Source organism: Callithrix jacchus, chromosome 1 (assembly GCF_049354715.1).
Source record: "Callithrix jacchus isolate 240 chromosome 1, calJac240_pri, whole genome shotgun sequence".
Taxonomy (NCBI): domain Eukaryota; kingdom Metazoa; phylum Chordata; class Mammalia; order Primates; family Cebidae; genus Callithrix; species Callithrix jacchus.
Window position 1 is genome coordinate 62390641 of NC_133502.1, and position 17487 is coordinate 62408127.

Consider the following 17487-nt stretch of genomic DNA (forward strand, 5'->3'; position numbering starts at 1 on the left):
CTTATTTAAAAGAACACTCAAAATAGTAGCTCTCATTCAGCAGTTTTATACAGTCTAAAGTGTTTTTACATACAAGAGGTGATTTTGATGACTTTCCTTTATTTCCAAAATTTAAACCTATCTTTGAAGGGTTTCTAAACATTGAAGAAGTGAAACACCTCAGGTTTAGGAATATTCAAAAAATGTCCACAGCCGTGGCAGTATTTTTGAAATTAGACTGCTTGGTATGGTTTTAAAGCAGTCAATACTCTTTTGGACATATGAGCACTTTTTTAAAAATAAATAAATAAAACTTGATTACTCTGATCACACCTCCCAAACAGTAAATTGTGTTCCATCAAGCCACCTGAAATTACTTTTTACTTGCAAAAACAGTGATCTCCTGTAGCTCAACCTAAAATGTGTGCATATGTGTGTGAATGTGTACCTGTATGGACTGGGTATAGGTCCTGTGACTAGGTATTTAAATACCAACATGTTTGTTCCTTGTAATGCAATACTGCCCTCTTAGTGCATTCTCAGTAGATGTTAAATGATGATATTAATGATGAAATTTCCCACTCAACTTCCCAGACTGTGTCCTAACTCCTTAGATCTTAATAAAAAGGTAAATCTTCACAACCACAGTAGACCAATAAACAATCAGACTACGAATCTACTAACTTATTTCTTCCCATCCATTCCCAAACATAATCCAGTACATGTGCCTCCAGACCGCAAGAGCCACAGCATTTTCCCCGATTACTCTGCATGTGTGAATGTACTGTGTCTTTTGAAACGCAGTTTATCATCCAATGGATTTTGTCAGCAGCATATTTCTTCCCACTATTCAGGCCATTTTCTTCCAACTAAATATTCAGTTGTTGTCACCAAAAAATATATCAATAGGATAAAGAAATCTAAAAGTCAAAAATTAGGCAAAATGACATAGATTTTTATGGATTGAATGCTTCAAGAAACAATAAAGCACCTGAACTCACTCTGCCACATGAAATATTTGTGCCTTTCTCCCCCTCTGCGACTTCCTCCTTGGTGCCCAACTCCAGGTGCCAGTGGGACTATTTGGCAGCAGAGAGCGCTAACTAAAGCCTCTAGGAGCTCTCATTCAGAAGTAAAATTGTTGTCTTCCTCTGATCCTCAGATTATGGAGATGAGGAGATGAATGTACAGCACTAAGATTCCTTACCGAGATAGCTTTTCACTCTTTTCAGTGAGAAAAGATCAAAAGGAAACTGGCTAATTAGCATACCAAAGGAGACAAAACCCCTAGAGCTTTATCGTTGTTGCAATCCAATAATAAACACCCGAGTACAAAAAAGATTATTTGATAATGACACACAGAATTGAAAGCCTTTGAAACAGCAGCTTCTAGAAAAAAAAATATTTTTGGAAGGGAAAATATCCATAATTATACAGAATAATGGCTACGCATTGGAGAGCGGCTCTCTAGTCCTGTGAGAGCTGCTTGCAGGACTACTTTGCCTAAGAACTGCGGTGCAGATTGCCTTTATCTGCAAAACTCAAAATGCCTACAAAAGGTTTTAAATCTCTTCCCCAGTAAACATTCTACCCTTTCATATTTCCAAAAATTAAACACAGAATTTGTGTCTTAAAAACAAGCATCCCCTGTTCCCAGACCAGCACCCAGCCAAAGGCTTGTGCTCAGAACCAAAGAAATTTGCAACTCTTTGAGACTAATTATCCTCTCTACAGCATTTTCTGGTTTGGAAACTCTGGTACTCTCTGCAAACATGGCCTTTTTTCAAGGAAGGATAACAAAGCAACCATTTAATTATAAATATGTTACTCTAGGACATGTGCATAGGAATCCCCCAGGCCTATAGAGAGACAGCCTTAAAAGAAATTCAAACCCAGTGATATGGCTTGGCTGTGTCTCAGCCCAAATATCAGCTTGAATTGTATCTCCCAGAATTCCCATGAGTTGTGGGAGTAACCAAGGGGAGGTAATTGAATCATGGGTGCTGGTCTTTCTTGTGCCATTCTTGTGATAGTGAGTAAGTCTCACAAGATCAGATGGGTTTATCAGGAGTTTCCGCTTTTGCTTCTTCCTCATTTCTGTCTTGCTGCCACCATGTAAGAAGTGCCTTTTGCATCTCACCATGATTCTGAGGCCTCCCCAGTGATACGGAAATGTAAATCTCTTTTTGTTCCCAGTTTTGGGTATGTCTTTATCAGCAGTGTGAAAACAAACTAATAGAATAAATTGGTACCAGAAGTTGCAGAAAAGATACCTGAAAATGTGGAAACAACTTTGGAACTAGGTAACAGGCAGAGGTTGGAACAGTTTGAAGGGCTCAGAAGAAGACAGGAAAATGTGAGAAAGTTTTGAACCTCCTAGAGACTTGTTGAATGACTTTGACAAGCATGCTGATAGTGACATGAACAATAAGGTCCAGGTGGCCTCAGATGGAGATGACGAACTTGTTGGGAACTGGAGCAAAGGTGATTCTTGTTATGTTTTAACTAAGAGACTGGTGGCATTTTGCCCCTGCCCTAGAGATTTGTGGGACTTTGAATTGAAGAAAGATGATTTAGGGTATCTAGTGGAAGAAATTTCTAAGCAGCAAAGCATTCAAGAGGTGACTTGGATGCTGTTAAAGGCATTCACTTTTATAGGGGAAGTAGAGCATAAAAGTTTGGAAAATTTGCAGCCTGATAATGCAATAGAAAAGAAAAACTCATTTTCTGGGAAGAAATTCAAGCCAGCTGCAGAAATTTGTATAAGTAGCAAGGAGCCTAATGTTAATCCCCAAGGCCATGAGGAGAATGTCTCCAGGCCATGTCAGAGATCTTCAAGGCAGCCCCAGCCCCTCCCATCACAGTCCCAGAGGCCCAGAATGAAAAAGTAGTTTCCTGGGCCAGGCCCAGGGTCCCTATGCTGTGTGTAGACAAGGGACTTGGTACCCTGTGTCCCACCCACTCTAGCCATGGCTGAAAGGGGCCAACAGAGAGCTTAGATTGTAGCTTCAGAGGGTGGAAGCCCCAAGCCTTGGTGGCTTCCACGTGGTATTGAGCCTGCAGGTTCACAGAAGTCAAGAACTGAGATTTGGGAACTTCTGCCTAGATTTCAGATGATGTTTTGGATGCCCAGGCAAAAGTTTGCTGCAGGGGTGGGACCCTCATGGAAAACTTCTGCTAGGGCAGTAGGAAAGGGAAATGTGGGGTCAGAGCCCCCACACAGAGTCCCTACTGGGGCACTGACTAGTGGAGCTGTGAGAAGAGGGCCATTATCCTCCAGACCCCAGAATGCTAGATCTACTGACAGGTTGCATCGTGCACCTGGAAAAGCCTCTAACCCTCAATGCCAGCTGGTGAAGACAGCCAGGAGGGAGGCTGTACCCTGCAAAGCCACTGTGACAGAGCTGGCCAAGACTATGGGAACCTACCTCTTGCATCAGTGTGACCTAGTGGTTAGACCTGGCATCAAAGGAGATCATTTTGGAGCTTTAAAATTGACTGCCCTGCTGGATTTTGGACTTGGATGGGGCCTGTAGCCCTTTCTTTTGGCCACTTTCTCCTATTTGAAAAGGGCTGTGTTTACCCAATACTTGCACCTCTGTTGTATCTAGGAAGTAGATAGCTTACTTTTGCCTTGTCTTGGATGAGGCTCTGGACTATGAACTTTTGGGTTAATGCTGAAATGAGTTAAGACTTTGGGGGACTGTTGGGAAGGCATAATTGGTTTTGAAATGTGAGGACGTAACATCTGGAGGGGCCAGGGTCAGAATGATATGGTTTGGCTATATCCCTACCCAAATCTCAACTTTAATTCTATCTCTCAGAATTTCCACGTGTCATGGGAGAGACCCAGGAGGAGGTAATTGAATCATGGGGGGCCGTCTTTCCCATGCTATTCTCTTGAGAGTGAATAAGTCTCATAAGATCTGATGGGTTTATCAGGAGTTTCTGTTTTTGCCTCTTCCTCATTTTTCTCTTGCCACTACTGTGTAAGAAGTGCCTTTCACCTTTTGCCACGACTCTGAGGCCTCCCCAACCACGTGGAACTAGAAGTCCAATTAAACCTTTTTTTGTTGCCAATTTTGGGTATGTGTTTATCAGCAGCATGAAAATGAGCTAATACACCCTTACTCTTGGGGTTAATATTGTGGTGCTTATCTTCAAACATTGAGGGGACAATGATGACCAACCATCAGAATGGATTTGCCAAAAGACACAGTGAGTTTGACTAAGTTGTGAACCCTCCAATCTCTTTCTCCAAGACATGTATAGACCACAGTGGTCAACATGGGGCAACAGGTTAACATTGGACAGGTGATCCAGCCTTGCTTCCCCCTGTGAAGCTGACCCTTATCTAAATCAACTCCAGGACCTCACTAGGAAAGGAGATAATAGAACTCTGAATTGACAGGTACTAGGTGTTGCTAACAGAATTTCTACATGGAAGAACAGGGATTGCCCCTCAGCCAAGTTCAAGTTTAAAATACCTACTGGGCCGGGTGTGGTGGCTCATACCTGTAATCACAGCACTTTCCAAGGCTGAAGTGGGTGGATCACTTGAGGTCAGGAGTTCAAGACCAGCTTGGCCAACATGGTGAAACCCCATCTCTACAAAAAATATAAAAATTATTCAGGCATGGTGGCGGGTGCCTGTAATCGCAGCTACTCAGGAGACTGAGGCAGGAGAATCACTTGAACCAGTGAGGTGGAGGTTGCAGTGAGCTGAGATTGCTCCACTGCACTCCAGCCTGGGTGACAAAGTGAGACTCTGCCTCAAAACAATTAAAATATTTATTAATAACAAACAAATAAGTAAATGAAATGCTCACTGGCCACAGGAAAGGTATCATTTTTCATGGAGATCAGCCAGGTTATTACAATGGACTTGCCAGAGATTCCAGGCTCTAAGTCCTTTGCATTAAAAAGCTCAGAGGTCCAAGTTATTAGTAATATAATATTCTATCCTGTTTCTAATCAAATAATTGTAAAAGAGTTAAATGGTAATACATCTCTTTACAAATCTATATTCAAATGAAAAAAATCACCTCCTATTTTATAGATTTATTTTTTTAACAATAAATGGATAAGAAGTATGTCTTTGACTGAACAGTGAGTGGACTACCTTTCTCTCTGGTTCCTTTTAGATTGGATAAGAGCACTTAGGATCTTATTTTGTTAGTTTCATACAGAATTTCATTGTTGTTGTTGTTCCTCTTTAAAAATGTCAATTTGCAATGAAATAAGCCCCAAATCAGAATCTTAGAAAATGTGTCTACAGGAGTAAAATAAATGCCATTTACCTTTACCACTCCAAAGTATTCATTAGACTTAGCTATTTGCCAGCTAAGTACTGGAGGAGCCCATGGTGATTAGCTGCACTAATTGGAATTTCAAGTGGCGCTGATAACCACACAAAGATAACAGGATTATACCTTTCCTCCCAGAGAAAAGAAGTAGCTTTGTCATAACTGTTTAGATTATGGTTTTAAGCTGTTTCACACCTAACTACCCCCAAAGAAAAAGAACATTTTTTGATGCTATTTTTATTCCCATAAGAAAGAAAAAGAAAATTCTTCCAGGTAGCAGTAAATGTACAAAAGAATGTCCCTCCCTGTCTGGGTTTCAACTTGCTCTCAAAGAAGCACAGAAAAGCAACTTTACTTGCCCAGCAAAGGGAACTCAAGCTGAGTCAGAAAGTCAGAGAGACCTGCTCCTCCCTGCAGGAACATATTTTTGTTTTGGTTTGCAGAAACTCTCTCAGAAATTATGAACATCTTCATCCCCAAGATGGTCAGAACTTTAAATATAATTCATCTTTGGGAAGGCTGGGCAGATGTTACTATCCACATTTTATACTTTAAGACAAACTATCACTGAAGACTGCCTGCAATGGCTCACTGCTGTAATCCAAGCACTATGGAGGCCAAGATGGGAGGATCACTTGAGCCCAGGAGTTTAAAACCAGCCTGGGCAACATAGTGAGACCTCAGTTTTACAAAAGAAAAAAAAAGAAAATTAGACAGGCGTGGTGGCACATGCCTGTAGTCCCAGCTACTCAGAAGGCTGAAGTGGGAAGATCGCTTTAGCACAGGACGTGGAGGCTGTGATGAGCTGTGATTGTGCCACTGCACTCCAGCCTGGGTAAGAGAGTGAGACCCTGTCTCAAAACAACAACAAAAACAAAGGAACTATTATTGATATATAAAGGAACTATTAAATGAGCTTTTCCTATTCTTCTCTTCACTTGAGACCATTCCACATTTATAGAAATATATTTGTTTCCACACCCAACGGGTCCCATATGTAGCAAGAGGCAGAGCCTGGCTGCAGCAGCATCTGGCCACCTCCTCCCTGGGAACAAACTCGAGGGCATCACCCTCAGCCCAGCTGTCTTCCTTGGGTCCTGCAACCTCACTTAATCCTCACAGATAAAAATCCCAGGCTGGCATGGCTGCTCATACCTATAATCCCAGTACTTTGGGAGGCTGAGGCAGGCAGATCACAAGGTCAAGAGATTGAGACCGTCCTGGCCAACATGGTGAAACCCTGTCTCTACTAAAAATACAAAAATTAGCTGGGTGTGGTGGTGCATACCTGTAGTCCCAGGTATTCAGGAGGCTGAGGCAAGAGAATCACTTGAATCCAGGAGGTGGAGGTTGCACTACTTCACTCCAGCCTGTCAACAGAATCTCAAAAATAACAATAATAGTAATGATAATCCCAATGCAAGTAAAGAGCTGAAAACCGTGCCAGGTCCATACTCCCTGTCTTGTGATCCCCTCTGATGTCCAGACCAGCTGCAGCAGACTATATTGTAAACAATTATAAAAGAAAATGGTACCAGAGAAAAAGGGTGTGGTCAGAAATCTTTTTCTTCGGATGTCAAATACACAGAAGAGATAACATAGATTTGTTTCAAGTAAATGTGAAAAGCGAATGCTGGTCACAAAGTTACTTACACTTGCTGTCAAACTTCTGGTGGCCACAAAGTACAGATTTTACTATGCGGCTAACTAGGTTCCTTCCAATCCTTGAGGACCCAGAAGATGTCTTCTTAAGTAAGGGTATAAAGCCAGACCTACACTGCAAACCTCTCTGTCCTGAAAATAAATTGGAAAAATTTAATTGTACAGCCACTGGTTCTATCCACATTTAAAAGCATGCCTTGTCCAGCACAAGGAATCCCAGGAGGAGAGACAGAAGCCACATGGAGTTGCCATGACAACTTAAGGACGTCTGAAAGGCCAGTTTACCGCCACATATTTCCTCATATGCCCAGTCATAATTTTAGACATTCTTTAGATTGGCATGTTTCATCTATAGAAAAATATCTGTCTAAATGTTACCATTTTGTCAGAGAAAACAATGATGACCCAATATCACATTACTGGAAAAAAAAAAAAAAACTTGGGAAAATTTAGTCAAGACCAAGGCCCTGGGGAAATCAAAGAAGAAGGTAGAGATGTATATGTATTAGTGTAAAGAAAAGCAGGAAAACTATGGATAGTTTCTGAGGACCGTTCTGGAAGAAATAAAGCAAAGGACAAAGGCTTCCTAGGAAAAATAAAAAAACAGTAGACCTCAGTGACCAGATTTCCAAAAGTGGAGAAAAGTTTGCCGACAGGTGAAGTGAGGTGAGCCAAAGACAAGATTTCTTTGCTTTGAAATTTTCCCTTGGGTTATCCAATCACCAAAATAGGTTTTCTGGTTAATATATTTTTTTAGGATAAATAACAAGTAAGTTTCTTACTAGACAATAAGTATCATGGAAGAAAAAAATGTATTTACTTCTGCACCCAAGAGCCAAATAATATGTACATGGATAGAAGAAAGGAAGGAAGGAAGGAAGGAAGGAAGGAAGGAAGGAAGGGAGGGAGGGAGGGAGGGAGGGAGGGAGGGAGGGAGGGAGGGAGGGAGGGGAAAGGAAGGAGGGTGAAGAGGCAGAGAGCAGGGAGAAAAGAAAGGAAAGAAAGGCAATTATTGATTGTAATCTTTCTAAGAAAACTGAGTATTTGGCAATTGAAAAATTTTAATAACTGCAATTATGACTTTACAGTGCTGAAAATGATGATCCAGAAAATACAGGGGACTAGATTAAATGTGTACTTACTGCCCTAAGTATATAACTTAAGAGAGATTTTTGTTTGAATTTTTGCATTAGTGAAGAATGGAAGGGCAATGATAAAACAGCTATCAGACACTGGAGAAAAGAGAACTTGAATCATGTACTGGCAGAACACTTGGTAAAACAGTCCCTGAAGTAACTTGGAAGTCAGAAATTGATACCCAAAGTGGAGTCCTGCTACAACAAAAAGCTAAAACATAAGGGATTTGGAATTATGCGATAGGTAGAGAACTGATCAATCTCAAGAAGACATTTAATATTAGTTAGAAGAGCAGAGAGGAAACTGCTTTCTGGAAGTTAAAGAGAAGAAAATCCAAGTTATGGATGGGTAGATTCATTAGCAAAACTGTTACCAACAATAATGTGCAAAATAGATAAGATACCTAATTAACTTGTAGATCCAACTATGAAGATATCCATGTAGAATGTTTAAAGTAGCATCTTGCATCTTTTAGCTGTATTTAGTTGCCTAAGTTAAGTTATGGGAAGTGTAAGATGAACTAAAGAATTAGCTATTCTGTTTTAAAGAAAAATCTGAAGAAAATGCAAAGGCTTTGGAGTTCAAAAACAAATTCTCATCCCCAGTGTTCATTGGAGAAATATTCTCAAAGTAAAAAACTGCTTCATATCAAATCCAGGACACTACCAATAAAATAGGGCCTCAAAGTAAAGATCAAGTCAATAACACTGTTTGTGAGATCTCAGAAAGATTTAGGGCTCTGACCTATAAACTCCCTTGGATAGAAAAAGGGGCTTCTAAGAATCCTCACAACTTGCCTCAAACTCAGCTAGGAAAAAAAAATCTTCTAAATATAGTAAGAATATTGTCCCATAGCACCCTGACTTGCAGGCAAAATTAGAAAAGGGTTGGTTTCAAAGAGTTTTATGGGTATAATTTTTGTCTAATGAAGTTAACCCCTAATAAGATACATAAGAAACCCACAAAGTTTTAAAGAAAATTATACTAGCACAACGCTGCCAGATTGAACAGAAGCATTTCAAAATAAAAAGAAGCCTCTGTACTCTCAACCTTCTATAAGCAGGATGAAGACGGAAAGTCATTCAGTTGTAAGCATGAGCCATAATGAATCACTTCCAGATATCAGAACTAGGCCTGAAGATCTGAAAATATGTACCCAGTTATATTACAGATTGCTACAGATTGGTAACTGCTATACTTCTCCCATTTACCCATTTTTTTCTTTCTTTTTTTACTGCATTTTAGGTTTTGGGGTACATGTGCAGAACGTGCAAAATAGTTGCATAGGTACACACATGGCAGTGTGTTTTGCTGCCTTCCTGCCCCTCACCCACATTTGGCATTTCTCCCCATGCTATCCCTCCCCAGCTCCCCCCGCACTGTCCCTCCCCATTCCCCCCAATAGACCCCGATGTGTAGTACTCCCTTCCCTGTGTCCATGTGTTCTCATTTTTCCTTACCCCGCCTGTGAGTGAGAATATGTGGTATTTCATTTTCTGTTCTTGTGTCAGTTTGCTGAGAATGATGTTCTCCAGTTTCATCCATGTCCTTACAAAGGACACGAACTCATCATTTTCGATTGCTGCATAGTATTCCATGGTGTATATGTGCCACATTTTCCCAGTCCAGTCTATCATCGATGGGCATTTGGGTTGGTTCCAGGTCTTTGCTATTGTAAACAGTGCTGCAATGAACATTCATGTGCATGTGTCCTTATAGTAGAACGATTTATAGTCCTTTGGATATATACCCAGTAATGGGATTGCTGGGTCAAATGGAATTTCTATTTCTAAGGCCTTGAGGAATCGCCACACTGTCTTCCACAATGGTTGAACTAATTTACACTCCCACCAATGTAAAAGTGTTTCTATTTCTCCACATCCTCTCCAGCATCTGTTGTCTCCAGATTTTTTAATGATCGCCATTCTAACTGGCATGAGATGGTATCTCAGTGTGGTTTTGATTTGCATCTCTCTAATGACCAGTGATGATGAGCATTTTTTCATATGTTTGTTGGCCTCACGTATGTCTTCTTTTGTAAAGTGTCTGTTCATATCCTTTACCCATTTTTGAATGGGCTTGTTTGTTTTTTTCCTGTAAATCTGATGAGTTCCTTGTAAATTCTGGATATCAGCCCTTTGTCAGATGGGTAAACTGCAAAACCTTTTTCCCATTCTGTTGGTTGCCGATTCACTCTAGTGACTGTTTCTTTTGACAGGCAGAAGCTGTGGAGTTTGATTAGGTCCCATTTGTCTATTTTGGCTTTTGTTGCCAATGCTTTTGGTATTCTGGTCATGAAGTCCTTGCCTACTCCTATGTCCTGAATGGTTTTGCCTAGATTTTCTTCTAGGGTTTTTATCATGCCAGGTCTTATGTTTAAGTCTTTAATCCATCTGGAGTTAATTTTAGTGTAAAGTGTCAGGAAGGAGTCCAGTTTCTGCTTTCTGCACATGGCTAGCCAGTTTTCCCAACACCATTTATTAAACAGGGAATCCTTTCCCCATTGCTTGTTTTTGTCAGGTTTATCAAGGATTGTATGGTTGTAGATATGTTGTGTTGCTTCCGATGCCTCTGTTCTGTTCTGTTCCATTGGTGTAAATCTCTGTTTTGGTACCAGTACCATGCTGTTTTGATTGCTGTAGCCTTGTAGTATAGTTTGAAGTCCAGTAGTGTGATGCCTTCTGCTGTGTTCTTTTTGCTTAGAATTGACTTGGCTATGCGGGCTCTCTTTTGGTTCCATATGAAGTTCATGGTGGATTTTTCCAGTTCTGTGAAGAAAGTCAATGGTAGCCTGATGGGGATAGCATTGATTTTGTAAATTACTTTGGGCAGTATAGCCATTTTCACGATATTGTTTCTTCCTAACCATGAACATGGAATGTTTCTCCATCTGTTTGTGTCATCTATTATTTCATTGAGCAGTGGTTTGTAGTTTTCCTTGAAGAGGTCCCTTACATTCTCTGTAAGTTGTATTCCTAGGTATTTTATTGTTTTTGTAGCAATTGTGAATTTCAGTTCATTCTTGATTTGGCTCTCTTTAAGTCTGTTATTGGTGTATAGGAATGCTTGTGATTTTTGTACATTGATTTTATATCCTGAGACTTTGCTGAAGTTGCTTATCAGTTTCAGGAGTTTTTGGGCTGAGGCGATGAGGTCTTCTAGATATACTATCATGTCAACTGCAAATAGAGACAATTTGGCTTCCTCCTTTCCTATTTGAATACCCTTTATTTCTTTTTCTTGCCTGATTGCTCTGGCTAGAACTTCCAGTACTATATTGAATAGGAGTGGTGAGAGAGGGCATCCTTGTCTAGTGCCAGATTTCAAAGGGAATGCTTCCAGTTTTTGTCCATTCAGTATGATATTGGCTGTTGGTTTGTCATAAATAGCTTTTATTACTTTGAGATATGTTCCATCAATACTGAGTTTATTGAGGGTTTTTAGCATAAAAGGCTGTTGAATTTTGTCAAATGGCTTCTCTGCATCAATTGAGATAATCATGTGGTTTTTGTTTTTGGTTCTGTTGATGTGGTGAATTACGTTTATAGACTTGCATATGTTGAACCAGCCTTGCATCCCCGGGATGAATCCTACCTGATCATGATGGATAAGTTTTTTGATGTGCTGTTGCAATTAGCTTGTCAGTATTTTATTGAAGATTTTTGCATCTATGTTCATCATGGATATTGGCCTGAAGTTTTCTTTTCTTGTTGAGTCTCTGCCAGGTTTTGGTATCAGGATGATGTTGGTCTCATAAAATGATTTGGGAAGGTTTCCCTCTTTTTGGATTATTTGGAATAGTTTCAGAAGGAATGGTACCAGCTCCTCTTTGTGTGTCTGGTAGAATTTGGCTGTGAACCCATCTGGACCTGGGCTTTTTTTGTGTGGTAGGCTCTTAATTGCTGCCTCGACTTCAGACCTTGTTATTGATCTATTCATAGTTTCAGCTTCCTCCTGGTTTAGACTTGGGAGGACACAGATGTCCAGGAATTTATCCATTTCTTCCAAGTTTACTAGTTTATGTGCATAGAGTTGTTTGTAGTATTCTCTGATGATGGTTTGAATTTCTGTGGAATCTGTGGTGATTTCCCCTTTATCATTTTTTATTGCATCTATTTGGTTGTTCTCTCTTTTCTTTTTTATCAGTCTGGCTAGTGGTCTATTTTGTTGATCTTTTCAAAAAACCAGCTCTTGGATTTATAGATTTTTTGAAGGGTTTTTCGTGTCTCTATCTCCTTCAGTTCTGCTCTGATCTTAGTTATTTCTTGTCTTCTGCTAGGTTTTGAGTTTTTTTGATCTTGCTCCTCTATCTCTTTCAATTTTGATGACAGGGTTTCAATTTTGGATCTCTCCACTCTTCTCATGTGGGCACTTATTGCTATATATTTTCCTCTAGAGACTGCTTTAAGTGTGTCCCAGAGATTCTGGTATGTTGTGTCTTCATTCTCGTTGGTTTCGAAGAACTTCTTTATTTCTTCCTTCATTTCATTTATCCAATCAACATTCAAGAGCCAGTTGTTCAGTTTCCATGACGCTGTGCGGTTCTGAGTTAGTTTCTGAATTCTGAGTTCTAACTTGATTGCACTATGGTCTGAGAGACTGTTTGTTATGATTTCAGTTGTTTTGCATTTTTGAATGGAAACTTTTGTTGCCGTTTTTCAGTCCTTGCTTCACCATTATATGTTGATGATTGTGGGCAGGAGGGGGAATATAACTTATCTCTTCATCTCTTCAGTTCACAGGTATTCAGATCAAAAGTGATTATACCTAAGAAGCCTCATCCTTCACCTGGATCTGATTTAGATGATGAGATTATAGACTTCAAGTTCGAATCTCACGCTGTAATGGAATGAGATTATGGGCATCTCAGCAAAAGCAGAGTGTATTGCAGGAGGAATGAGAATTATTAGAGGCCAGATGGTTGACAGTGAAAGAAAGATATTTTGGAAGCTCTCAATGAACCATTTCTCTTATCATGCCCTTGTGTAGTTCTCTGCCAGGTTGATTCTAGGGATGACTATGTGACTACCTTAGTATATAGGACATTAGCAAGTGTGATGCAAGCAAAGGATAGGCACCTGAGCATATGTTCCTGGAATTCTCCATCTTGCAACCCAGCTGCCATACTGTGAGGAAGCCTAAGCTAGCCATTTGGAGTAGATACATGGAGATAGAGACACTCAGATAGCCATTACGCTTTAGGCATTCAACTGAGTCAACAGTCATGTGAATAAAAAAGACATTCTGGATATGAAGCACAGTCCAACAGATATGAAGCACAGATGAGGTTTTCCCACCAAGTCTTACTCAAATCAGAGAATTATGAGTAAATATAAAATTGCTATTGTTTTAAGCCACTAAGTTTCAGGGTGGTTTATTCTACAGCAATAGAGAACTGAAATAGAGTGTGTGTGTTTCCATTTTTTAGAAATTTTTTCTTTTCTTAAATATTTTGTGTGAGTTAATTTTCCCCTGACTAATTTTCTAATAGAAGACTAAGATTTTTAGAACATACTGGCACTGAGATCACAGGAAAGTTATTTTGTGCCATATTATCCTGTTCTATTTTCTTTACGGCATTTACAATTCTTTGCAAATATCTCATTTATTTGGTCACTCCTTTTTTTCTCCTTGTTCTATACAGAAATTTAGCCTCTAGCATGTCTTTTTCACTGTTGGATCCCAGTATCTACAATACTGCCTGGCACATAGCAAGGGCTCAGTCAGTACCGTACAAAACACAATGCTAATCTAGGATTCTTTTTTTAAGGAAAAAGAAAGGGTGTCTGAGATTGACATTTCAAGTCTCTGGCTTGCTTAATGCTAAGATGAAATTTTCTAGGGTACTTTGCTTCCACATGGAGAATGACTAGTTTAAGGAACTGCCTGGACTTGTAGGAAGTTTTGCCTCCACAAGAAATAAACTTTGTTGTATTAAGTCACTGAAAATTTGGAGTTGTTTGATCCAGCAGTACAACCTAACTTAACCTGACCAACATAGTGCTTAACTTAACTATGTAAGTTCATATACTTTTTGAACTCTGTAACTATAAAGTCTGGGCAGCCATTTATGGATTCAATGATAATTTACTGAATATCAATCATGTTCAAGGTACTGTGCTAGGTCAAGAAACAGAAACAAAGATGGATTAGATATAGCTTTCAAGGAGTTTATAGTTTGATAAGAGAAATAAATTGTACACATAATAAACTGCAGTACCAGGTAGAAAATAATAAATGTCATAGGCACAAGCAAAGTAATATAGAAATTTACCTGAGATGGATATGATAAAGGTGTCTTAGCTGAGACTCTTATTAGTATGACAATTTATGAAAGTGAGAAGAACAACTTCCTGTTTATATATGCCGTAGTGCAAAGAGTCTACCTGTTAAGCTTTCTGTTTTCCACATTTGCATTTCTCTGTCCACCCTCACTCTAGGCTGTTATGGGTCAAATTGTGTTCCCCACAAATTTATATGTTGAAGTCCTAACCTCAAGTACTTCAGAATGTGACCTTATTTAGAGACAGGGTCTTACAAAGATAATCAAGTTGAAATGAGATTATTAGAGTTTGCCTTAATCTGATATGACTGGTGTCCCAATAAAAGGGGAATTCTGGAGGCAGATATACACACAGAAAAAAAACAGCAAGTGAACATCAAGGCAGAGATCAAGGTGATACATCTACAAGCCAAGAAGTAGCAGCAAGATTGCCAGCAAACCACCAGAAGTTAGGGGAGAGTCATGGAACAGATTCTTCCTCACGTCTTAAGAGAAAAAACAACACTGCCAACACCTTCATCTGGCCTCCAGAACTGTGAGACAATAAATTTCTGTTGTTGAAGCCACCTGGTTTGCGGTACTTTGTTACAGAAACATTAGCAGACCAATACAATCCTTAAAAAGATGTATGAAATAGGGAAAGAAATAAGAGCCTGCGACCAGCCAGCTCTATGTTCCAGTTCTCTTTCCTCTTGCAGGCAACAAATGAGTTGATTGGAAAATGGTGGAAAGTAACCAAAAGTTTCTGGCTATTGTCTCATGTGGTGGAAGAAAGAAAGAAGGAAACAACCTAGGAGAAGTGGTGGCCCTTAGCTGGTTTTTCAGAACATCTGATTGGGAAGAGAACAGAGAGGAAGTGTGTGTGTGTGTGTGTGTGTGTGTGTGTGTGTGTGTGTGTGTGTGTTGGGGGTGGGGGTGTGTGGAGGTTATTCTCCCTGTTTGCCTTCTTTCTTTCTTCAGTGAATGTGGTTTAAACACGATTTTGATTTTTTCCCCCACAAGATCTAGTATAACAGAAATTTGAAATTTTAAAATGCTTTAAGATCTTTCAATGCTTGTGTTTGAAATTTTCTCGAGTTTATGTGGGTGCATATGGCATTGGAATGATTTGCTTCATATCACTGCAAATGCGTTTCTAACTCATTGACTCTCTGAGTCTTTCACACATCAACACAGAGCACTCCCTTTGGATACATTTTTCACTTTTGGTCTCTCATGTTCTTTTCTGTGTATCAGATGTTAAAGTAATGACAATAGCTTTTAACATGGTTTTCACAAGTGGTTCTGAAGGCAATTCCAGATGAGGGGAACCAAAATATTTGGAGTGATGACCAATCTCTGATAGCGCAGACTCTATAGTCTCCCCTAGTGACCACTTTAAAATGCAAATCTTTTTAGATTACCTACGTTCTGTTATTTTTAAATCTCACTAGTTTGTAGTCCTAGCTAAGATTCTTTTGGATTTTCTTATTGTTGTTGCTGTTGTTGTTGTTGTTGTTGTTGTTGCTGTTGTTGGGTTTTTTTGCTTGTTTTGAGACAGGGTCTCACTTCATCACACAGGTTGGGGTGCAGTGGAGAAATCACGGCTCACTGATGCCTCAATTTCCTGAGGTTCAGGTGATCCTCCCACCACAGCCTCCCCAGTAGCTGGGACTACAAGGGCATGCCACCATGCATGGCCCCAGATAAGATTCTAAATATATATTTTGCTTATTTTTAAGGCAAGCCAGCCATTGCCAACATAGAGTAGCATAATGCACATTGCTTTGCTAGGTACCTTAGAGAATAGATAAATGACACAATATCTGCCCTCAAGGGAGGATAAAAAGAATAACGAAAGAGGTGTTTTTTTCCATAAATGCATAGATTAACATTTGACTTCACAAAAATACTCATGTAAAGAACATACTTTCCCTTGAAGTCAAGAAAGTTTATGATAGATCTAACAGTACAGGGAAAAGAAAAAGGTCTTGGGGCTAATAATAATAATTAGCACTTATGTTGGTACTTTCTGTGTTCAAAGCATTTTGAGGATCATTATTCTTCCCAACATTCTTGTCAAGTTTATAAGGCTTTAGACTGTTCTGATGTTCTCTCCAGTACAATTCCGTATTGTTAGGAAAAGCAGCAAAGGAGAAAGGACTTACAGAGTGCCTACGTAAGCTGGTTATGAGTAACACATAAACAAGGAACAATAAACTGCGGAAAGCCACAGGAGGCCTCTGAGGAGGAAGGCCTCTCCATGCCTCATGTTCCTGTGCAGGGTGATCTCAGCTCTGTTACCATAAACATTGTGCTCAAGGACGTAAAATCCCTTCATAGCACAATGATGTAGCCAGACTTGTAGGCTCCTTGTAAGGTCCATGTTCCACCAGCTGTACATAGATAATAAGCTAAAGATAACCACATGTTCTTGTTTTGTGGAACTCCCAAACTGCTACTGTTATCAATCCTTAGAATGACACACCAGTTCTGGCTCACTGATTCTCCCCACCATCACTCCACCCCTCCCCTGTAGATCAAAGTGATTGTAACCAATAAATAGTGTGGATGGTCAGAGTTCAGGGCCTTCACTGTGTCCTCCAAAGTAATGGGTGATGGCCCCTTGTCCCACTATCTCTCTTGATCTGTCTTTTTCTCATTCCTTTGTTGCCACCAAACACAGGGCACCCACAGGTGATGTAGGGCTGGTTCCCTACACATATAATATGGGAACATTCATTTGATTTTTGCATACAAATTCTACTGGAGTTCTGATTAGCCCACATGGTGTGTGACACCCAGTAAACTCACAAACTTTGGTGGGAAGAATGGACAGTACTTCCTGGATCCTTATTTCAAAGAGCCATTTGAAATTCAAGAGTCTGACCAAAGAATGGATCATCACTTTAAGCGCCCAAATATATTTTGTCAAAGTGGCCACATTTTATACTTTTCTTCATTTAAATCATGAGCTCCTCAAGGACAAGAACCGTGTGTTTTTCACATTTGTTCCAAGGATCACCTGGGCGTGTGTTGGCTCAGAATGGTGCTTAGTAAGCATGTGTTGAACAGCAAAAATGAATTCTTTATTAATAAGTTCTTGTTAAACTGTGAAGAATAAATAGCATGTGGTATCTG